This window comes from Heterodontus francisci, unplaced genomic scaffold (genome assembly GCF_036365525.1).
Source record: "Heterodontus francisci isolate sHetFra1 unplaced genomic scaffold, sHetFra1.hap1 HAP1_SCAFFOLD_102, whole genome shotgun sequence".
Taxonomy (NCBI): Eukaryota; Metazoa; Chordata; class Chondrichthyes; order Heterodontiformes; family Heterodontidae; genus Heterodontus; species Heterodontus francisci.
The window spans coordinates 1,372,120-1,397,105 of NW_027140380.1; the positions used below are offsets into that span (position 1 = coordinate 1,372,120).

The window sequence follows — 24,986 nt, forward strand, 5'->3', positions numbered from 1 at the left end:
TGGTATGTTGCCTCCCTAATACTAGGGTCAAGGATGTTTCGGAGCAGCTGCCGGAAATTCTGAAAGGGGAGGGTGTGCAGCCAGAGATCGTGGTCCATATTGGTACGAACGACATAGGCAGGAAGAGAGATGAGGTTCTGCAAAGTGAATATAGGGAGTTAGGCAGAAGGTTAAAGAGCAGGACCTCGAGGGTTGTAATCTCAGGATTACTCCCTGTGACACGTGCTAGTGCGGGTAGGAATAGGAGGATTACGCAAATGAATGCATTGCTGAAGACTGGCGAAGGCGGGAGGGCTTCAAGTACTTGGATCATTGGGATCTCTTCTTGTGCAGAGGTGACCTGTACAAGAGGGACGGGTTGCATCTGAACTGGAAGGGGACCAATATCCTTGTAGGGAGATTTTATAGTAATACACTGGAGGGTTTAAACTAGTCTTGCAGCGGGGGTGGGACCCAAAGTAGTAGTCTCTCCGATGAGATAGTTGAGGCAAATGGAGAGGTTAAAGCAAGCAAGTCCAGTAGGCAGGCCAGGCAGGGGCAGGACAGGGAGCGTGGAAGGTCTGGTGGGCTAAACTGCATTTACTTTAATGCAAGTATCCTTACAGGTAAGGCAGATGAACTCAGAGCATGGATCGGTACATGGGATTGTGGTATTGTAGCTATTACGGAAACGTGGTTGAGGGATGGGCAGGACTGGCAGCTCAATGTTCCGCGGTACCGATCCTTCCGGCGTGACAGAGGTGGAGGTAAGAGAGGAGGGGGAGTTGCACTATTGATTAGGGAGGACATCACGGCAGCACTTAGAGAGGATATCCCGGGGTGAATGTCCAGTGAGGCCATACTGGTAGAATATAGAAATAATAAAAGGGTGATCCCTTTGATGGGATTATACGATAGGCCCCCCAATAGTCAGAGGGAAGTGGAGGAGCATATATGTAGGGAAATCACAGATAGGTATAGGAATTATAGGGTTGTAATAGTAGGTGATTTTAACTTCCCTAATATTGACTGGGACTGCCTAAGTGCTAAGGGATCAGATGGGGAAGAATTTGTTAAGTGAGTCCAGGATAGTTTTCTGAAGCAGTACGTGGATGGCCCGACTAGAGAAGGGGCTACACTCGATCTCCTCTTCGGAAATGAGAATGGGCAGGTGGTTGATATGGCAGTGGGGGAGCACTTTGGGACCAGTGACCATAACTCTATTAGCTTCAAGATAGTTATGAAAAAGAATAGGACTGGTCCTCAGGTTGAAGTCCTAAATTGGGGGAAGGCTAATTTCCATGGCATCAGACAGGAACTCTCAAAAGTTGAATGGGAGAGGCTGTTTACAGGTAAAGGGACGTCTGGCAAGTCGGAGGCTTTTAAAAGTGAGATAGGAAGAGTTCAGGGCCAGCATGTTCCTGTTAGATGGAAGGGCAAGGCTGGCAAGTTTAGGGAACCTTGGTTGACGAGGGATATTGAGGGTCTGGTCAGGACAAAGAAGGAGGCATACGTCAGGTATAGGCAGCTGGGATCGAGCGAGTCCCTCGAGAAGTATAGGGGATATAGGAGTATACTTAAGAAGGAAATTAGGAGGGCGAAAAGGGGCCATGAGATTTCCCTGGCAGATAAGATAAAGGAGAATCCTAAAAGATTCTATAAGTGTATTAAGAGTAAAAGGGTAGCTAGGGAGAGAGTAGGTCCCCTTCAGGATCAGTGTGGCAATCTATGTGTGAAGCCACGCGAAATGGGCGAGGTCTTAAATTAATATTTCTCGTCTGTATTTACCGTGGAGAAGGTAATGGAAGCTAGTGAGTTCAAGGGAGGGAACATCGATATCCTGCAGCATATCAACATTACAAAGGAGGAGGTGTTGGAGGTTTTGAAGCGCATTAAGGTGGATAAATCCCCAGGGCCTGATCAGATGTATCTTAGGATGCTATGGGAAGCAAGGGAGGAGATTGCTGGGGCGCTGGCAGAGATTTTTGTACCATCGTTAGCCACGGGTGAGGTACCGGAAGACTGGAGGATAGATAATTTGTTAATTAATAAATTAAATAACAAATCATGTCGCCTCTTTCTCTTCTAAACTCTGGCGGAGACAAGCCTAGCTTGTCCAATCTTTCCTCGTAAGACAGCCCACCCATTCCATGTATTAGTCTCGTAAACTTTCTCTGTACTACCTCCAATGCATTTACATCCTTCCGCAAATAAGGAGACCAGTACAGTACTCAGTACTGCAGAAGAGGTCTCACCAATGTCCTGTATAGCTGAAGCATAACCTCCCTACTATTGTATTCAATTCCCATGGTGATAAATGATAACATTCTATTAGCTTTCCTAATTACATGCTGGACCTGCATCCTAACCTTTTGCAATTCATGCCCAGATCCCTCTGCATCTCAGAGCTCTGCAATCTCTCACCATTTAGATAATATGCTTTTTTATTCTTCCTGCCATAGTGGACAATTTCCGAATTTCCCACATTATACTCCATTTGCCAGGTCTTTGCCCAATCACTTAACCTATCTATATCCCTTTGTAGCCCCCTTATGTCCTCTTCACAACCTACTTTCCTACCTATCTTTGTGATCAGCAAATTTAGCAACAATACCTTCGGTCCCTTCATCTAAGTCATTTATATAAGTTGTAAAAAGTTGAGGCCACAGCACAGATCCCTGTGGCACACCACTCGTTACTTCTTGCCAACCAGAAAATGACCCATTTATGCTGACTCTCTGTTTCCTGTCAGCTAGCCAATCTTCTATCCATGCCAATATGTTACCCCCGACACCATGAGCTTTTATTTTCTGCAATAACCTTTGATATGGCACCTTATCCTTCTGGAAATCGAAATACAATACATCCACTGGTTCCCCTTTATCCACAGCACATGTAACTGCCTCAAAGAACTCCAATAAATTGGTTAAACATGATTTCCCTTTCAAAAAACCATGTTGACTCTGCCTGATTACCTTAATTTTTTTCTAAATGCCCTGCTATAACATCCTCTGTAATAGCTCCAAACATTTTCCCTCAGACAAATGTTAAGCTAACTGGCCTGTCGTTTCCTGCTTTCTGTCTCCCTCCCTTTTTGAATAAATGAGTTACATTCACTCTTTTCCAATCTAACGGAACCTTCTCGAATCTAGGGAATTTTGGAATATTAAAACCAGCGCATCAACTATCTCACTAGCCAATTCAGGACCTGGCGACTTGTCAACCCGCAGCTCCAACAATTTGTTTCGTACCACTTCCCTGGTGATTGTAATTTTCTTGAGTTCCTCCATCCCTTCAATTTCCTGATATACGGCTAATACTGGGATGTTATTTGTATACTCAATAGTGAAGACCGATGCAAAGTATCTGTTCAATTCATCTGCCATCTCTTAATTATCCATTATTAATTCCCCAGACACACTTTCTATTGGACCAACAGTCGCTTTGTTAACTCTTTTCATTTTAAAATATCTATCGAAACTCTTACTAGTTGTCTTGAAATTCCTTGCGAGCTTTCTCTCATACTCTAATTTTACCTTCCTTATCAATCTTTTAGTAATTCTTTGCTGTTTTTTTTAAATATTCTGTCCAATCTTCTGACCTGCCTCCCACCTTTGCACAATTATAGGCTTTTTCTTTAAGTTTGATAGTATCTTTAACTGTTTTCGTGAACAATGGATGGTGAGTCCCACCTTTGGAACTTTTCTTTCTCGTTGAAATGTATCTATTCTGTGTATTCTGAAATATCCCCTTAAATGTCTGCCACTGCATCTCTATTGACTTATCCCTTAACCTAATTTGCCAGTTCACTTTAGCTCGCTCTGCTTTCATGACCTTATAATTGCCCTTATTTAAATTTAAAATACTAGTCTGGGACCCACTCTCCTCTCCCTCAAACTGAATGTAAAATTCAATCATGTTATAATCGCTACTCCCTAGGGGTACCTTAACTATGAGGTCATTAATTAATCCTATCTCGTTGCACAATGCCAGGTCTAGTATAGCCTGCTCTCTGGTTGGCTCCAGAATGTATTGTTCCAAGAAATTATCCCCAAAACATTCTATGTACTCCTTATCTAGGCTACCTCTGCCCATCTGAATTTTCCAATCTATATGTAGATTAAAATCCCCCATAATTATCACAGTACCTTTCTGACAAGCTGCCATTATTTCTTCCTTTATATCCCATCCGACAGTGTGGTTAATGTTAGGTGGCCTGTACACCACTCCCACAAGTGACTTCTTGCCTTTATGATTTCTCATTTGTACCCAAACTGCTTCTGCATCCTGATCTCCAGAACTCAGGTCATCCCTCTCTATTACGCTAATACCATCATTAATTAACAGAGCTACCTCGCCACCTTTTCCTAGCTTCCTGTCCTTCCAAAATGCCATGTCACCTCCAATATTCACATCCCAATCTATGTCGCCCTGCAGCCATGTCTCTGTAATGACTATCAGATCGTACTTATTTATTCTATTTGTGCTCCCAGTTCATCTGTTTTGTTTCAAATGCTCCATGCATTCAGATACAGAGCATTTAGTTTTGTCCTTTTATTATTTTTGTCACCTCTAGCCTTATCTGTCGATTTACTCTTCGATTTGTACATTCTGTCCCTTCCTGTCACAGTCTGTTTATCATTTCCCATATTTATACCTTTCTCTCTTGCCTTGTCTCTCCTCCTTGATTCACCATATCTTCCCAAATTTGATCCCTTGCCCCCACTATTCAGTTTAAAACCGTCTCGACTTCCCTCGTTATGTGGCTCGCTAGAACACCGGCACCAGCACGGTTCAGGTGTAGACCGTCCCAACGGTACAGCCACCTCTTTCCCCAGTACTGGTGCCAATGCCCCATGAACCAGAACCCACTATGACCACACCAGTCTTTCAGCCGCACATTACTTTCTCTAATCTTATTTGTCCTATGCCAATTTGCACATGGCTCAGGTAATAATCCAGAGATGATTAACTTTGAGGTTCTGCTTCTTAATTTGGTGCCTAGTTCCTCATACTGACTTTGCAGAACCTCTATCCTTGTCCTGCCTATGTCTTTGGTACCGACATGGACCACGACGACTGGATCCTCCCCCTCCCATTGTATGTTTCGCTCCAGCCCTGAGCAGATGTCCTGAATCCAGGCATCGGCAGGCAACACAGCCGTCTGGACTCTTGCTTTTGCTGCAGAGAACAGAGTCAATCCACCTTACTATACTGTCCCCTACTACCACTACATTCCCTTTTTCTCCCTGTTTGAGCCGCAAACACTTACTGCAGACGTGTTTGCCCTGGATCACAGTGGCATCCAGGAACTCCCACATGCTGCAGCTGTGACACATCACCTGTCCTGTCATCCTTAACGTGTTTCAATTAACTACTTAAATATTTTATTCAATTATTCATTTTATTGCATATTTTATTAAACTTACCATTAGTTTGTTTACTATTTTAAACGTGAGGACTAAAATGGATCTTAATCACTTACCAGATGCGCATCAAGCAGGTCGGTTCTTCCAAACCAATCAACTACCTGCTTGCCTGTGATGTCACAGCTTACCAGATCCTCACCAAACAGCTCCTTCCACTGCACCGAAGAAAGAACCAAATCCTGTATCCTCACCCCAGCGGCTCTCTGTTTCCCTGCTCTCACTCTCCATTGTGATGTCACTCCTCGATTTCTTCCCCTGCTCTGCTCCTCTGTCTCTCGCTCTGTCTCCGAGTCTGTGCTTTTGGCGCATTTCTTCATTTGTTGTTCCGTTGTGCTCCTCTGTTTCTGGTCCAAAATCTGACTCTGGTGTGATTTGAACCCACAACCTTTGGATATCGTTTTAATCATTATTTAGAAGTCCAACACGCTATCCACTGCGCCACAGAGACTTACACATTTTTATGAACATCACTAAGGACTTTGATCTTGTCAGCAGAGACGGGCTCTTCAAACTGCAATGGAAGACAGGCTGCCCTCCTGACCTCTTGGGCATCATCTTTTCTTTCCACGAGAACATGCACAGTTCCATCAGTTACAATGGAGCAACATCAGACGCTTTCAGGGCTGCGTGCTGGCGCCAACTCTCTTCAGAACAGAGGAACATGGGAGTAAGATATTCAGCCCGTCGAGCCTGCTCTGTCATTCAATTCGATCATGGCTGATCACCGACCTCAAAGCCCCTTTCCCATGCTATCCCCATATCCCTTGATGTCATGAGTGTCAAGATTTCTTTCAATTTCTGTCTTGAACATGCTCAATGATTGAGCTGCCACAGCCCTCTGGGGCACAGTATTCCAATGATTCACCACCGTCTGAGTGAAGAAATTCCACCCATCTCAGTTTTAAATGGCCTACTCCTTATTCTGAGACGATGTCCTTTGGTTTTAGACTCACCAACCAGGGCAAACATCCTGTCTACATCCACACTGTCACGCCCTGTAAGAATTTTGTCAGTTTCAATCAGATCACCTCTCATTCTTCGAAGCTTTAAGGAATACAGGCCCAGTTTCCTCATAAGACAATCCCACCATCCCAGGGATTAGTCTGGTGACATAAAAACAAGAAATGCTGGAACCACTCAGCAGGTCTGGCAGCATCTGTGAAAAGAGAAGCAGAGTTAACGTTTCAGGTCAGTGACCCTTCTTCGGAACTGACATATATTAGAAAAGTCACAGGTTATAAGCAAGTGGGGTGGGGGTGGGGCAAGAGATAACAAAGGAGAAGGTGTAAATTGGACAAGGCCACATAGCTGACCACAAGGTCATGCAGCAAAGGCAAACAATATGTTAATGGTGTGTTGAAAGACAAAGCATTAGTCCAGATTAGGTGTTAATGGACTGAATATTGAACAGCAGGAAGTACAAACCTGAAAAAAAACAAACTGAGATGAAATGAAATAAATGCAAAAAAAAGATTAGTCTGTTGACCCTCTGTTTCACCCCCTCTATGGCAAGTGTATCCTTCACAAGGTGAGGAGACTAAACTGTACACAATACTCCAGTGCGGATTCACCAAGGCTCTATACAATTGCAGCAAGACATCTTTACTCCTGTACTCATGACCCTCGTGTGGGTACAACATACCATTTGCATTCCTAATTGATTGCTGCACCTGCACAAGAGCTTTTAGTGTCTCAGGAACAAGGACACCCAGGTCCCTTTGGACATCGACACTTCCCAACCTCTCACCATTTAAGAAATACTCTGTCTTTCTGTTTATTCTACCAAAGTGAATAACTTCACACTTATTCACATTATATTCCATGTTCTTGCCCATTCACTTAGCCTCTCCAGGTCCCCTGGAAGCCTCTCTGCATCCTCCTCACAACTCACACTTCACCGAGCTTTGTGTCATCTGCAAACTTGGAAATATTACATTTAATCCCCACGTCCAAATCATTTATTTAGGTTGTTAACAGCTGTGGCTCCAACACTGATCCTTGCAGTACCCCAATAGTAACAGCCTGCCATCCTGAGAAGGACCCGTTATTCCTGCTCTCTGTTTTCGGTCTGTTAACCAATTCTCAATCCATATCAGTATATTATCCCCAAGCCTATGTGCTCTAATTTTGTTTACTCACCTCCTGTGTGGGACCTTACCAAAGGAAAATACAAATACCACACATCCACTGGTTCTCCTTTATCTGTTCTATAGGTAACATCCTCAAAAATCTCAACAGGTTTTTCAAACCTGTTTTCCTTTTCATAAATCTATGTTGACTCTGCCCAATCATGTCATCATTTTCGAACTGTCTAGTTATCACATCCTTTATAATTGGCATATTCTTCTCCATGCTGCTATTGTACACTTTCAATTACTCAGATATAGGTGTTCACCTGCACATCAGAGCTGACGACAAGCTGTTCAACTTGGCAAGACTGTGCGCCAAGACCAAAGTGGGTAAATTCCTAGTCTGTGAGTTGCTATTTGCTGATGATGCTGTGCTGACATCCCATAATGAAGTTCAGTTACAGCAGCTTGCAGATCGGTTCTCCCTGGCCTGCAAAGAGTTTGGACTGACAATCAGCATCAGGAAGATGAAAGTTACGGGCCAGGACGTTGAGACTCCACTTTGCATCAACATCGACAACCTCACTTTGGAGGTTGTCAACAGCTTCACATACCTTCAATCAACAATCACCAGCAATCTGGCCCTTGATGCTGAAATCAGCACCAGGATTTCCAATGCTGCAGCTGTCATGTCAACGTTGAGAAGACAAGTGTGAACCGACAGCAAACTGACCGAAAATACAAAGCTCCACGTGTACCAGGCTTGTGTTCTCAGCACCCTCCTTTATAGTAGAGAAGAATCAACAACTTATACAGCCAAAAAAAGCGGCTGAACAGCTTCCACCTCCATTGCCTCAGATGGATACTGGGCATCTCCTGGCAGGACAGAGTGCCGAATGCGGAAGTACACCAGCGTGCAGGGATCCACAGCATGTTTGCCCTCTTGAGTCAGCGGTGACTCTGTTGACTGGGCCAAATGGATGACGGTCACATTGCCAAATACATGCTCAATGGTGAGCTTGCTATCAGCATGAGATCAACAGGTCAGGGAAAAAAATCAAGTCCTTTGGAGAGGTTTGAGTTAATTCAGGAGAGGGGCATGGATTTATCAATGGGAGTTCATGCTTGTCGAATCTAACTGCATTTGTTGACAAACTATCTGAGAATACTGATGAAGGGAATGCAGTGGATGTTGTTTATATGGATATTACGAAAGCATTTTATAAAGTACCACATAAAAGGGTGGTTAACAAAATTGGGGTACATGGATTAGGAGGGTCAGTGTCCATTTGGATAGTAAATTGTTTTAAAGACTGAAAACAGCGAGTCATATTAAATGGTTCTTGGTCAGACCGGAGGATAGTCGACAGTGGTGTTCCCCAAGGGTCAGTGCCAGAACCACTGCTTTTTTTGCTGAAGGTAAGTGACTTAGATCTTGGAATACAGAGTAGAATCTCAAAATATGCTGATGACACCAAACTTGGAGGAGCGGCAAATAGTGAGGATGATATGAACTGCCTGCAACAGGACAGTGATAGGCTAGCAGAATGGGCAGACAGGTGGCAGATGGAATTTAATAGTGACAAGTGTGAGGTGATGTATTTTGGCATAAGGAATAGGGAGAGGCAATATATACTTAATGGCACAGTTATAAAGAGTGTGCTGGAATGGAGGGACTTGGGGTTCATGTGCACCGATCTTTGAAGGTGGCAAGACATATTGCGAGAGTGGTTAGCAAAGCATATGGGATCTTGGGCTTTATAAATAGAGGCATTGAGTACAAAAGAAATGAGGAATTCATGAAAAATGTAGTAACGTAGTGAATGGTTAGAATGTGAATCGAATAGAAAATGAGATTGGATGGACAGAAGCAGTCTGAAAGGATGGCTGAAACAAAAGGTGAGTGCCCTGAAACGTTAACTGTGTTTCTCTCAGCACAGATGCTGCCAGAGCTGCTGAACATTTCCAGCACTTTCTGTTTTTATTTCAGCATTTGCAGGATGTTGCTTTGATCTGAAATATAAAATGGATGATTGGCTGGGGGGTTCCAGTGAAATTCCACAGCAGCTAAAGAAACCTGACTGGTCAGTGGCTCGTTGGTCTAGGGGTATGATTCTTGCTTAGGGAATGTGGTTGATTAACATGTAAGAAATGCAAGATTCTAATCCCAGATGAGCCCTGGCCTGCTGGCATGTTTAGATTAAGGTTATCTATTGGTTTCAGCCTTGCAGAAGGTGGAATTGACTTCCAAACGGAGCTGGCTTGAGGACCAGACAGCTGGATTCAAAGAGCTTGTCGACAAAATTGTAATTAACTAAATGTACAGATAGCCAAGTGGGAATATAAAGTTGTTGCAGTAATTGAGACCTGACTCCAAAAACAACAGGACTGGGTTCTGGAATGGAATGGAATTCTTCAGTGCTTCTGTTGTTTGGCTTGCATTGACTCATCGATTTTCTTGTTTTTCACTTTGTCGATGCCTTTGAATAATTGTGGATCCTTCTTCAGGGTGTCTCCTTTCACCAGGTAGTTCTGACCTCCGATGATGTTGATTGTAATCAGCTTCAATTCGCTGAAAGTTTTGGAAGTGAGCAGATTTCCTTTGCTTGAGTCTACAACATGGAACTCAGTCTGACATGTGGACCCATGGGAGGATTTGAATGCCATCCCTGCGTTGGAGTTGCATCCATCCAATAAGAGACCGAGTAGAAGTGACAGTTCTGTCAGTCGAATATGAGACTTTTAATGGCAGGGTTGTGAGTTTGAGTGCCATTCTGTTTTTCCCTTTTTTAAGGCTTCATGAGCAGAGAGTACAGGGAGTGTTTGAAATGAGCAAGTCTCGCTTTGATTCAGGACTCTTACCTCTCAGCAGCATCTCACTATGAAAGATTGAATTTGATCTCATTTCATTCTCAGCTCGGGGTCTGTGCGGCTCAGTGGCACTTCTGGCTGTCTCCCGCTTCACAATCCATCAGTACTGAGAAAGCAATGGGGAATATTACTCACATGTTGTGTTCTTTAATTTTTTGAAAACTTGAATGTATGTATTTTCTTCCAAAACAAGGACACCAAGCTGCTGTTAATGTCGGGCTGAAATAGGTCAGTTGGGCGAGCATTAGACTGAAAATCTAAAGGTCCCTGGTTCAATCCCGGGTTTCAGCAATTTCGCTTCCTTATGCGTCCCTTGCCTTGGTTCTGATTTTCCAGTTGCACAATTTACTTTGAGATTATTTCCCAAGCACCATTGGATTGAATTTGAGAAACAACACAGAGTAATTTCCAACATCGAAGGTGGTCATTTGGCCTATCACGTCCATGCTGGCTCTCCCCGGAGCAATCTAATCAGTTCCACTCACCAGCTCGATCCCTTTCCTCCTGCAAGTTTCTTTCCTTCAAGTATCCATCCAATTGCCTTTTCAAATTATTGGTTGTCTCTGCTTCCACCACACTCGTGGGCCAAGACATTACCACCCACAACATAAAAAATTCCACCTCATCAAGGATGGGAAATACTTACATCTTCTATATTTGCTTATTCTCTATTTCTATGAGAATAGACTGGCAGTCAACATGAAAGGAAACCCAAAAATCTTCGAGCAGCATGTAAATGATAAGTGGGTAGTAAGAGGTTGAGTCGGGTCTATTAGGGACAAAAAGGATAATATAAGCTTAGAGGTGCAGGGCAATGTTAATCTACGTAATGAGTACTTTGCATCAGTGATCACTAAGGAAGTGGAATTTGACAAAATATCAGTTGAAGTGAAGAAAGTAGTGGCAATGGAGAGAGTACAAATTAGGAGAGGGAGGTACTAAAAAGGCTGGCTGTGCTTCGGGAAGATAAATCACCTGGTCCGGATGGCTCACATCCCAGGTTGCGAAAGGAAATGCGGATGCAGATAACGGAAGGGCTTGCTATAATCTTCCAATCTTCCCTGGATATGGGGGAGGTGCCAGAGGATTAAACAGTGGCAAATGCGACACCCTTATTCAAGAAAGGGTGTAAGGACAGTTCGGGTAACTACAGGCTAGTTAGATTAACAGCAGCGGTGGGTAACGTTTTAGAAAGAATAATCAGGGTAAAAAATCAACAGTCACTTGGAGAGGTTCGAGTTAATTAAGGAGAGTGAGCATGGATTTATAAATAGGAGTTCATGCTTGACTAATCTAGCTGCATTTTTTGATGAAATAACAGAGCAGCTTGATGAAGGGAATGCAGTGGATGTTGTTTATATGGATTTTAAGGAAGCGTTTGACAAGGTACCACATAAAAGGGCGGTTAACAAAATTGAGGTTCGTGGTATAGGAGGGTCAGTGTCCAATTGGATAGAAAATTGGTTTAAGGACAGAAAACAGCGAGTCTTATTAAATGGTTCTTTGTCAGACTGGAGGATAGTCGACAGTGGTGTTCCCCAAGGGTCAGTGCTAGAACCACTGCTTTTTTTGCTCAAGGTAAGTGACTTGGATCTTGGAATACAGAGTAGAATCTCAAAATATGCCGATGACACCAAACCTGGAGAAGCGGCAAACAGTGAAGATGATATGAACTGCCTGCAACAGGACAGTGATAGGCTAGCAGAATGGGCAGACAGGTGGCAGATGGAATTTAATAGTGACAAGTGTGAGGTGATGTATTTTGGCATAAGGAATAGGGAGAGGCAATATATACTTAATGGCACAGTTCGAAAGAGTGTTCTGGAATAGAGGGACTTGAGGTTCATGTGCATCAATCTTTGAAGGAGGCAAGTCATATTTCGAGAGTGGTTCGCAAAGCATATGGGATCTTGGGCTTTATAAATAGAGGCATTGAGTACAAAAGCAGGGAAGTTATGCGGAACCATTATAAAACTCTGGTTAGGCCCCAATTGGAGTGTGGCTTCCAGTTCTGCTCAGCAGACTTTAGAAAGAATGTGAGGGTCCTTGAGAGGACGCAGAGGCGATTTACCAGAATGGATCCAGGGATGGGGGATTTTAGTTACAAGGTTAGGTTGGAAAAGCTAGGATTATTCTGCCTTTCTCAAAGGAGATTGAGTGGAGAATTGATAGAGGTGTATAACACCTCCAGAGAACAGGCCATCCTGGACTGGGTATTGTGCAATGAGAAAGGATTAGTTAACAATCTTGTTGTGTGGGGTCCCTTGGGGAAGTGCGCCCATAATATGATAAAATTCTTCATTAAGATGGAGAGTGAGAGAGTTGATTCCGAGACTCGGGTCCTGAATCTAAACAAAGAAAACTATGAAGGTATGAGGCGGGAGTTGGCGATGATAGATTGGGGAACGTTACTTAAAGGGTTGACAGTGGATAGGCAATGGCTAGCATTTAAAGAGCGCATGGATGAATTACAACAATTGTTCATTCCTGTCTGCGCAAAAGTAAAACAGGAAGGGTGGCTCAACTGTGGCTTACAAAAGAAATTAAGGAAAGTATTAGATCCAAGGAGGAGAAATATAAAATGGCCAGAACAAGCAGCAAACCTGAAGATTGTGAGCAGTTTGGAATTTAGCAGAGGAGGACAAAGGGATTGATTAACAATTGGAAATAAGCTTGCAGAGAACATCAAAATTGACTGTAAAAGCTTCTATAGATATGTGAAGAGAAAAAGAGTAGTGAAGACAAATGTGGGTCCCTTCCAGTCAGAAACGGGGGAATTTATAATGGGGAACCAAGAAATGACAGACCAATTAAATACATACTTTGGATCTGTCTTCACAAAGGAGGATACAAATTATCTCCCAGAAATGTTGGGGAACATAGGGTCTAGTGAGAAGGAGGAACTGTATGAAATCAGTATTAGTTGGGAATGTTTGGGAAATTGATGGGATTGAAGGCCGATAAATCCCCAGGGCCTGATAATCTACATCCCAGAGTACTTAAGGAAGTGGCCCTTGAAATAGCAGATGCATTTCTGGTCTTTTTTCAAAATTCTATCGACTCTGGAACAGTTCCAATGGATTGGACGGTAGTTAATGTAACTCCACTATTTAAAAAAAGAGGCAGAAAGAAAACAGCGAATTATATACTGGTTAGCCTGACATCAGTCGTGGGGAAAATGCTGGAGTCCATTATAAAAGATGTAATAGCAGAGTGCAATAATAACTCGTCTCCACTCCTAGTATTTCTAAATCCCACACATTCACTATAATGTGAACAATTATTTCCTGTTGTGTCTCTCTCAGATTTGGAAACTTCACTGTATTGGAGTGAGGTGACATCTAGTGGCGGGAAGGAAGAACTGCAATCAAGCAGCAGAAACTCCACAGTCTGTCAGGGTAAAAGAAACATTGCAATGTGAGGAGTCAGCGAAGTGGTTTGATTGGGTAGATGGAGACATGATTCCACTTGTGGTGGTGTCTGAAGCAAAGGCCAGAAATACAAAATTGTCATTAATAAAAGAAATGAGGAATTCATGAAAAATGTAGTAACGTAGTGAATGGTTAGAATGTGGATAGAATAGAAAGTGAGATTGGATGGACAGAAGCAGTCTGAAAGGATGGCTGAAACAAAAGGTGAGTGCCCAGAAACGTTAACTGTGTTTCTCACAGCACAGATGCTGCCAGAGCTGCTGAACATTTCCAGCACTTTCTGTTTTTATTTCAGCATTTGCAGGATGTTGCTTTGATCTGAAAAAAATGGATGATTGGCTGGGGGGTTCCAGTGAAATTCCACAGCAGCTAATAAAGCCTCATCTGTCAGTGGCTCGTTGGTCTAGGGGTATGATTCTCGTTTAGGGAGGATGGTTAATTAACATGCGAGAGATACTGGGTTTAAATCCGGGACGAGCCCTGGTCTGCTGGCATTTTTAGATTAAGGTGATCTATTGGTTTCAGCCTTGCAGAAGGTGGAATTGACTTCCATGCGGAGCTGGCTTGAGGACCAGACAACTGGATTCAAAGAGCTTGTCGACAAAATAGCAATTAACTAAATGGACAGAGAGCCAAGTGGGAATATAAAGTTGTTGCTGTGATTGTGACCTGACTCCAAAAACATCTGGACTGGAATGGAATGGAATTCTTCAGTGTTTCTGTTGTTTGGCTTGCATTGACTCATCGATTTTCTTGTTTTTCACTTTGTCGATGCCTTTGAATAATTGTGGATCCTTCGTCAGGGTGTCTTCTTTCACCAGGTAGTTCTGACCTCTGATGATGTTGATTGTAATCAGCTTCAATTCGCTGATAGTTTTGGAAGTGTGCAGATTTCCTTTGCTTGAGTCTACAACATGGAACTCAGTCTGACATGTGGACCCATGGGAGGATTTGAATGCCATCCCTGCGTTGGAGTTGCATCCATCCAATAAGAGACCGAGTAGAAGTGACAGTTCTGTCAGTCGAATATGCGACTTCTAATGGCAGGGTTGTGAGTTTGAGTGCCATTCTGTTTTTCCCTTTTTTAAGGCTTCATGAGCAGAGAGTACAGGGAGTGTTTGAAATGAGCAAGTCTCGCTTTGATTCAGGACTCTTACCTCTCAGCAGCATCTCACTATGAAAGATTGAATTTGGTCTCATTTCATTCTCAGCTCGGGGTCTGTGCGGCTCAGTGGCACTTCTGGCTGTCTCCCGCTTCACAATCCATCAGTACTGAGAAAGCAATGGGGAATATTACTCACATGTTGTGTTCTTCAATCTTTTGGAAAACTTGAATGTATGTATTTTCTTCCAAAACAAGGACACCAAGCTACTGCTACTGGAGAGCTGAAATAGCTCAGTTGGGAGAGCGTTAGACTGAAGATCTAAAGGTCCCTGGTTCAATCCCGGGTTTCAGCAATTTCGCTTCCTTATGCTTCCCTTGCCTTGGTTCTGATTTTCCAGTTGCACAATTTACATTGAAATTATTTACCAAGCACCAGTGGATTGAATTTGAGAAACAACACAGAGTCATTCACAACACAGAAGGTGGTCATTTGGCCGATCACGTCCATGCTGGCTCCCCCCGGAGCAATCTGGTCAGTTCCACTCACAAGCTCGATCCCTTTCCTCCTGCAAGTTTCTTTCCTTCAAGTATCCATCCAATTTCCTTTTCAAATCATTGATTGTCTCTGCTTCCACCACACTCGTGGGCCAAGACATTACCACCCACAACATAAAATATTCCACCTCATCAAGGATGGGAAATACTTACATCTTCTATATTTGCTTATTCTCTATTTCTATGAGAATAGACTGGCAGTCAACATGAAAGGAAACCCAAAAATCTTCGAGCAGCATGTAAATGATAAGTGGGTAGTAAGAGGTTGAGTCGGGCCTATTAGGGACAAAAAGGATAATATAAGCTTCGAGGTGCAGGGCAATGTTAATCTACTTAATGAGTACTTTGCATCAGTGATCACTAAGGAAGTGGAATTTGACAAAATATCAGTCGAAGTGAAGAAAGTAGAGGCAATGGAGAGAGTACAAATTCGGAGAGGGAGGTACTAAAAAGGCTGGCTGTGCTTAGGGAAGATAAATCACCTGGTCCGGATGGCTCACATCCCAGGTTGCGAAAGGAAATGCGGATGCAGATAACGGAAGGGCTTGCTATAATCTTCCAATCTTCCCTGGATACGGGGGAGGTGCCAGAGGATTAAACAGTGGCAAATGCGATGCCCTTATTCAAGAAAGGGTGTAAGGACAGTCCGGGTAACTACAGGCTAGTTAGATTAACAGCAGCGGTGGGTAAAGTTTTAGAAAGAATAATCAGGGTAAAAAATCAACAGTCACTTGGAGAGGTTCGAGTTAATTAAGGAGAGTGAGCATGGATTTATAAATGGGAGTTCATGCTTGACTAATCTAACTGCATTTTTTGATGAACTAACAGAGCAGGTTGATGAAGGGAAAGCAGTGGATGTTGTTTATATGGATTTTAAGGAAGCGTTTGACAAGGTACCACATAAAAGGGCGGTTAACAAAATTGAGGTTCGTGGTATAGGAGGGTCAGTGTCCAATTGGATAGAAAATTGGTTTAAGGACAGAAAACAGCGAGTCTTATTAAATGGTTCTTTGTCAGACTGGAGGATAGTCGACAGTGGTGTTCCCCAAGGGTCAGAGCTAGAACCACTGCTTTTTTTGCTCAAGGTAAGTGACTTGGATCTTGGAACACAGAGTAGAATCTCAAAATATGCCGATGACACCAAACCTGGAGAAGCGGCAAACAGTGAGGATGATATGAACTGCCTGCAACAGGACAGTGATAGGCTAGCAGAATGGGCAGACAGGTGGCAGATGGAATTTAATAGTGACAAGTGTGAGGTGATGTATTTTGGCATAAGGAATAGGGAGAGGCAATATATACTTAATGGCACAGTTCTAAAGAGTGTACTGGAATAGAGGGACTTGGGGTTCATGTGCATCATTCTTTGAAGGTGGCAAGTCATATTGCGAGAGTGGTTCGCAAAGCATATGGGATCTTGGGCTTATAAATAGAGGCATTGAGTACAAAAGCAGGAAAGTTATGCTGAACCATTATAAAACTCTGGTTAGGCCCCAATTGGAGTGTTGCTTCCAGTTCTGCTCAGCAGACTTTAGAAAGAATGTGAGGGTCCTTGAGAGGACGCAGAGGCGATTTACCAGAATGGATCCAGGGATGGGGGATTTTAGTTACAAGGTTAGGTTGGAAAAGCTAAGATTATTCTGCCTATATCAAAGGAGATTGAGTGGAGAATTGATAGAGGTGTAAAACACCTCACGAGAACAGGCCAACCTGGACTGGGTATTGTGTAATGAGAAAGGATTAGTTAACAATCTTGTTGTGTGGGGTCCCTTGGGGAAGTGCGCCCATAATATGATAAAATTCTTCATTAAGATGGAGAGTGAGAGAGTTGATTCCGAGACTCGGGTCCTGAATCTAAACAAAGGAAACTATGAAGGTATGAGGCGGGAGTTGGCTATGATAGATTGGGGAACGTTACTTAAAGGGTTGACAGTGGATAGGCAATGGCTAGCATTTAAAGAGCGCATGGATGATTTACAACAATTGTTCATTCCTGTCTGTGCAAAAGTAAAACAGGAAGGGTGGCTCAACTGTGGCTTACAAAAGAAATTAAGGAAAGTATTAGATCCAAGGAGGAGAAATATAAAATGGCCAGAACAAGCAGAAAACCTGAAGATTGTGAGCAGTTGGAATTTAGCAGAGGAGGACAAAAGGATTGATTAAGAAGGGGGAAATAGAGTATGAGAGTAAGCTAGCAAAGAACATAAAAACTGACTGTAAAAGCTTCTATAGATATGTGTAGAGAAAAAGATTAGTGAAGACAAATGTGGGCCCCTTACAGTCAGAAACGGGGGAATTTATAATGGGGAACAAAGAAATGGCAGACCAATTAAATACATACTTTGGATCTGTCTTCACAAAGGAGGATACAAATTATCTCCCAGAAATGTTGGGGAACATAGGGTCTAGTGAGAAGGAGGAACTGTATGAAATCAGTATTAGTAGGGAATGTTTGGGAAATGGATGGGATTGAAGGCCGATAAATCCCCAGGGCCTGATAATCTACATCCCAGAGTACTTACGGAAGTGGCCCTCGAAATAGCAGATGCATTTCTGGTCTTTTTTCAAAATTCTATCGTCTCTGTAACAGTTCCAATGGATTGGACGGTAGTTAATGTAACTCCACTATTTAAAAAAGGAGGCAGAAAGAAAACAGCGAATTATATACCGGTTAGCCTGACATCAGTCGTGGGGAAAATGCTGGAGTCCATTATAAAAGATGTAATAGCAGAGTGCAATAATAACACGTCTCCACTCCTAGTATTTCTAAATCCCACACATTCACTATAATGTGAACAATTATTTCCTGTTGTGTCTCTCTCAGATTTGTAAACTTCACTGTATTGGAGTGAGGTGACATCTACTGGCGGGAAGCAAGAACTGCAATTAAGCAGCAGAAACTCCACAGTCTGTCAGGGTGAAATAAACATTGCAATGTGAGGAGACAGCGAAGTGGTTTGATTGGGTAGATGGAGACATGATTCCACTTGTGGTGGTGTCTGAAGCAAAGGCCAGAAATACAAAATTGTCATTAATAAAAGAAATGAGGAATTCATGAAAAATGTAGTAACGTAGTGAATGGTTAGAATGTGGATAGAATAGAAAGTGAGATTGGATGGACAGAAGCAGTCTGAAAGGATGGCTGAAACAAAAGGTGAACACCCTGAAATGTTAACTGTGTTTCTCTCTCCACAGATGCTGCCAGAGCTGTTGAACATTTCCAACACTTTCTGTTATGATTTCAGCATTTACAGGATGTTGCTTTGATCTGAAAAAAATGGATGATTGGCTGGGGGGTTCCAGTGAAATTTCACAGCAGCTAATAAAGCCTGACCTGTCAGTGGCTCGTTGGTCTAGGAATGTGATTCTTGCTTGGGGAGTATGGTTAATTAACATGCGAGAGATCCGGGGTTCAAGCCCTGGACAAGCCCTGGTCTGCTGGCATTTTTAGATTAAGGTTATCTATTGGTTTCAGCCTTGCAGAAGGTGAAATTGACTTCCATATGGAGCTGGCTTGAGGACCAGACAACTGGATTCAAAGAGCTTGTCGACAAAATTGTAAGTAACTAAATGTACAGATAGCCAAGTGGGAATATAAAGTTGTTGCTGTAATTGTGAGCTGACTCCAAAAACAGCTGGACTGGAATGGAATGGAATTCTTCAGTGTTTCTGTTGTTGGGCTTGCATTGACTCATCGATTTTCTTGTTTTTCACTTTGTCGATGCCTTTGAATAATTGTGGATCCTTCTTCAGAGTGTCTTCTTTCACCAGGTAGTTCTGACCTCTGATGATGTTGATTGTAATCAGCTTCAATTCGCTGATAGTTTTGGAAGTGAGCAGATTTCCTTTGCTTGAGTCTACAACATGGAACTCAGTCTGACATGTGGACCCATGGGAGGATTTGAATGCCACCCCTGCGTTGGAGTTGCATCCATCCCATAAGAGACCGAGTAGAAGTGACAGTTCTGTCAGTCGAATATGAGACTTTTAATGGCAGGGTTGTGAGTTTGAGTGCCATTCTGTTTTTCCCTTTTGTAAGGCTTCATGAGCAGAGAGTACAGGGAGTGTTTGAAATGAGCAAGTCTCGCTTTGATTCAGGACTCTTCCCTCTCAGCAGCATCTCACTATGAAAGATTGAATTTGATCTCATTTCATTCTCAGCTCGGGGTCTGTGCGGCTCAGTGGCACTTCTGGCTGTCTCCCGCTTCACAATCCATCAGTACTGAGAAAGCAATGGGGAATATTACTCACATGTTGTGTTCTTTAATTTTTGGAAAGCTTGAATGTATGTATTTTCTTCCAAAACAAGGACACCAAGCCGCTGTTAACGTAGGGCTGAAATAGCTCAGTTGGGGGAGCGTTAGACTGAAGATCTAAAGGTCCCTGTTTCAATCCCGGGTTTCAGCAATTTTGCTTCCTTATGCGTCCCTTGCCTTGGTTCTGATTTTCCAGTTGCACAATTTACTTTGAGATTATTTCCCAAGCACCAGTGGATTGAATTTGAGAAACAACACAGAGTCATTTACAACATCGAAGGTGGTCATTTGGCCTATCACGTCCATGCTGGCTCTCCCCAGAGCAATCTAGTCAGTTCCACTCACCAGCTCGATCCCTTTCCTCCTGCAAGTTTCTTTCCTTCAAGTATCCATCCAATTGCCTTTTCAAATCATTGATTGTCTCTGCTTCCACCACACTCGTGGGCCAAGACATTACTACCCACAACATAAAAAATTCCACCTCATCAAGGATGGGAAATACTTACATCTTCTATATTTGCTTATTCTCTATTTCCATGAGAATATAGTGGCAGTCAACATGAAAGGAAACCCAAAAATCTTCGAGCAGCATGTAAATGATAAGTGGGTAGTAAGAGGTTGAGTCGGGCCTATTAGGGACAAAAAGGATAAAAGAAGCTTCGAGGTGCAGGGCAATGTTAATCTACTTAATGAGTACTTTGTATCAGTGATCACTAAGGAAGTGGAATTTGACAAAATATCAGTTGAAGTGAAGAAAGTAGAGGCAATGGAGAGAGTACAAATTAGGAGAGGGAGGTACTAAAAAGGCTGGCTGTGCTTAGGGAAGATAAATCACCTGGCCCGGATGGCTCACATCCCAGGTTGCGAAAGGAAATGCGTATGCAGATAACGGAAGGGCTTGCTATAATCTTCCAATCTTCCCTGGATACGGGGGAGGTGCCAGAGGATTAAACAGTGGCAAATGCGACACCCTTATTCAAGAAAGGGTGTAAGGACAGTCCGGGCAACTACAGGCTAGTTAGATTAACAGCGGTTCGTAAGGTTTTAGAAAGAGTAATCAGGGTAAAAAATCAACAGTCACTTGGAGAGGTTCGAGTTAATTAAGGAGAGTGAGCATGGATTTATAAATAGGAGTTCATGCTTGACTAATCTAACTGCATTTTTGATGAACTAACAGAGCAGCTTGATGAAGGGAATGCAGTGGATGTTGTTTATATGGATTTTAAGGAAGCGTTTGACAAGGTACCACATAAAAGGGCGGTTAACAAAATTGAGGTTCGTGGTATAGGAGGGTCAGTGTCCAATTGGATAGAAAATTGGTTTAAGGACAGAAAACAGCGAGTCTTATTAAATGGTTCTTTGCCAGACTGGAGGATAGTCGACAGTGGTGTTCCCCAAGGGTCAGTGCTAGAACCACTGCTTTTTTTGCTCAAGGTAAGTGACTTGGATCTTGGAATACAGAGTAGAATCTCAAAATATGCCGATGACACCAAACCTGGAGAAGCGGCAAACAGTGAAGATAATATGAACTGCCTGCAACAGGACAGTGATAGGCTAGCAGAATGGGCAGACAGATGGCAGATGGAATTTAATAGTGACAAGTGTGAGGTGATGTATTTTGGCATAAAGAATAGGGAGAGGCAATATATACTTAATGGCACAGTTCGAAAGAGTGTTCTGGAATAGAGGGACTTGAGGTTCATGTGCATCAATCTTTGAAGCAGGCAAGTCATATTGCGAGAGTGGTTCGCAAAGCATATGGGATCTTGGGCTTTATAAATAGAGGCATTGAGTACAAAAGCAGGGAAGTTATGCGGAACCATTATAAAACTCTGGTTAGCCCCCAATTGGAGTGTGGCTTCCAGTTCTGCTCAGCAGACTTTAGAAATAATGTGAGGGTCCTTGAGAGGACGCAGAGGCGATTTACCAGAATGGATCCAGGGATGGGGGATTTTAGTTACAAGGTTAGGTTGGAAAAGCTAGGATTATTCTGCCTTTCTCAAAGGAGATTGAGTGGAGAATTGATAGAGGTGTATAACACCTCCAGAGAACAGGCCATCCTGGACTGGGTATTGTGCAATGAGAAAGGATTAGTTAACAATCTTGTTGTGTGGGGTCCCTTGGGGAAGTGCGCCCATAATATGATAAAATTCTTCATTAAGATGGAGAGTGAGAGAGTTGATTCCGAGACTCGGGTCCTGAATCTAAACAAAGAAAACTATGAAGGTATGAGGCGGGAGTTGGCGATGATAGATTGGGGAACGTTACTTAAAGGGTTGACAGTGGATAGGCAATGGCTAGCATTTAAAGAGCGCATGGATGAATTACAACAATTGTTCATTCCTGTCTGCGCAAAAGTAAAACAGGAAGGGTGGCTCAACTGTGGCTTACAAAAGAAATTAAGGAAAGTATTAGATCCAAGGAGGAGAAATATAAAATGGCCAGAACAAGCAGCAAACCTGAAGATTGTGAGCAGTTTGGAATTTAGCAGAGGAGGACAAAGGGATTGATTAACAAGTGGAAATAAGCTTGCAGAGAACATCAAAATTGACTGTAAAAGCTTCTATCGATATGTGAAGAGAAAAAGAGTAGTGAAGACAAATGTGGGTCCCTTCCAGTCAGAAACGGGGGAATTTATAATGGGGAACCAAGAAATGACAGACCAATTAAATACATACTTTGGATCTGTCTTCACAAAGGAGGATACAAATTATCTCCCAGAAATGTTGGGGAACATAGGGTCTAGTGAGAAGGAGGAACTGTATGAAATCAGTATTAGTTGGGAATGTTTGGGAAATTGATGGGATTGAAGGCCGATAAATCCCCAGGGCCTGATAATCTACATCCCAGAGTACTTAAGGAAGTGGCCCTTGAAATAGCAGATGCATTTCTGGTCTTTTTTCAAAATTCTATCGACTCTGGAACAGTTCCAATGGATTGGACGGTAGTTAATGTAACTCCACTATTTAAAAAAAGAGGCAGAAAGAAAACAGCGAATTATATACTGGTTAGCCTGACATCAGTCGTGGGGAAAATGCTGGAGTCCATTATAAAAGATGTAATAGCAGAGTGCAATAATAACTCGTCTCCACTCCTAGTATTTCTAAATCCCACACATTCACTATAATGTGAACAATTATTTCCTGTTGTGTCTCTCTCAGATTTGGAAACTTCACTGTATTGGAGTGAGGTGACATCTAGTGGCGGGAAGGAAGAACTGCAATCAAGCAGCAGAAACTCCACAGTCTGTCAGGGTTGAAGAAACATTGCAATGTGAGGAGACAGCGAAGTGGTTTGATTGGGTAGATGGAGACATGATTCCACTTGTGGTGGTGTCTGAAGCAAAGGCCAGAAATACAAAATTGTCATTAATAAAAGAAATGAGGAATTCATGAAAAATGTAGTAACGTAGTGAATGGTTAGAATGTGGATAGAATAGAAAGTGAGATTGGATGGACAGAAGCAGACTGAAAGGATGGCTGAAACAAAAGGTGAGTGCCCTGAAACATTAACTGTGTTTCTCACAGCACAGATGCTGCCAGAGCTGCTGAACATTTCCAGCACTTTCTGTTTTTATTTCAGCATTTGCAGGATGTTGCTTTGATCTGAAAAAAAATGGATGATTGGCTGGGGGGTTCCAGTGAAATTTCACAGCAGCTAATAAAGCCTGACCTGTCAGTGGCTCGTTGGTCTAGGAATATGATTCTTGCTTAGGGAGTATGGTTAATTAATATGCGAGAGATCCCTTGTTCAAGTCCTGGACGAGCCCTGGTCTGCTGGCATTTTTAGATTAAGGTTATCTGTTGGTTTCAGCCTTGCAGAAGGTGAAATTGACTTCCAAACAGAGCTGGCTTGAGGACCAGACAACTGGATTCAAAGAGCTTGTCGACAAAATTGTAATTAACTAAATGTACAGATAGCCAAGTGGGAATATAAAGTTGTTGCTGCAATTGTGACCTGACTCCAAAAACAACAGGACTGGGTTCTGGACTGGAATGGAATGGAATTCTTCAGTGTTTCTGTTGTTTGGCTTGCATTGACTCATCGATTTTCTTGTTTTTCACTTTGTCGATGCCTTTGAATAATTGTGGATTCTTCTTCAGGGTGTCTCCTTTCACCAGGTAGTTCTGACCTCCGATGATGTTGATTGTAATCAGCTTCAATTCGCTGATAGTTTTGGAAGTGAGCAGATTTCCTTTGCTTGAGTCTACAACATGGAACTCAGTCTGACATGTGGACCCATGGGAGGATTTGAATGCCATCCCTGCGTTGGAGTTGCATCCATCCAATAAGAGACCGAGTAGAAGTGACAGTTCTGTCAGTCGAATATGAGACTTTTAATGGCAGGGTTGTGAGTTTGAGTGCCATTCTGTTTTTCCCTTTTTTAAGGCTTCATGAGCAGAGAGTACAGGGAGTGTTTGAAATGAGCAAGTCTCGCTTTGATTCAGGACTCTTGCCTCTCAGCAGCATCTCACTATGAAAGATTGAATTTGATCTCATTTCATTCTCAGCTCGGGGTCTGTGCGGCTCAGTGGCACTTCTGGCTGTCTCCCGCTTCACAATCCATCAGTACTGAGAAAGCAATGGGGAATATTACTCACATGTTGTGTTCTTTAATTTTTTGAAAACTTGAATGTATGTATTTTCTTCCAAAACAAGGACACCAAGCTGCTGTTAACGTAGGGCTGAAATAGCTCAGTTGGGCGAGCGTTAGACTGAAGATCTAAAGGTCCCTGGTTCAATCCCGGGTTTCAGCAATTTCGCTTCCTTATGTGTCCCTTGCCTTGGTTCTGATTTTCCAGTTGCACAAATAACTTTGAGATTATTTGCCAAGCACCAGTGGATTGAATTTGAGAAACAACACAGAATCATTTACAACATAGAAGGTGGTCATTTGGCCTATCGCGTCCATGCTGGCTCTCCCCGGAGCAATCGAGTCAGTTCCACTCACCAGCTCGATCCCTTTCCTCCTGCAAGTTTGTTTCCTTCAAGTATCCATCCAATTTCCTTTTCAAATCATTGATTGTCTCTGCTTCCACCACACTCGTGGGCCAAGTCATTACCACCCACTACATAAAAAATTCCACCTCATCAAGGATGGGAAATACTTACATCTTCTATATTTGCTTATTCTCTATTTCTATGAGAATAGACTGGCAGTCAACATGAAAGGAAACCCAAAAATCTTCGAGCAGCATGTAAATGATAAGTGGGTAGTAAGAGGTTGAGTCGGGCCTATTAGGGACAAAAAGGATAATATAAACTTAGAGGTGCAGGGCAATGTTAATCTA

General features: G+C 42.8%; 3 non-coding genes across 3 annotated transcripts; 2 read left to right on the forward strand and 1 right to left on the reverse strand.

Moving 5' to 3' along the window:
- Window positions 1-5,765: 5,765 nt before the first annotated feature.
- Window positions 5,766-5,856, reverse strand: trnar-ucu (transfer RNA arginine (anticodon UCU)). The gene is given in 2 exon segments: window positions 5,766-5,801; window positions 5,820-5,856. It is a non-coding gene; the product is annotated as a tRNA-Arg (tRNA).
- A 9,308-nt stretch (window positions 5,857-15,164) lies between these two features.
- Window positions 15,165-15,237, forward strand: trnaf-gaa (transfer RNA phenylalanine (anticodon GAA)). The gene has a single exon. It is a non-coding gene; the product is annotated as a tRNA-Phe (tRNA).
- Window positions 15,238-24,379: 9,142 nt separating this feature from the next.
- trnaf-gaa (transfer RNA phenylalanine (anticodon GAA)) lies at window positions 24,380-24,452 on the forward strand. The gene has a single exon. It is a non-coding gene; the product is annotated as a tRNA-Phe (tRNA).
- Window positions 24,453-24,986: the final 534 nt, after the last annotated feature.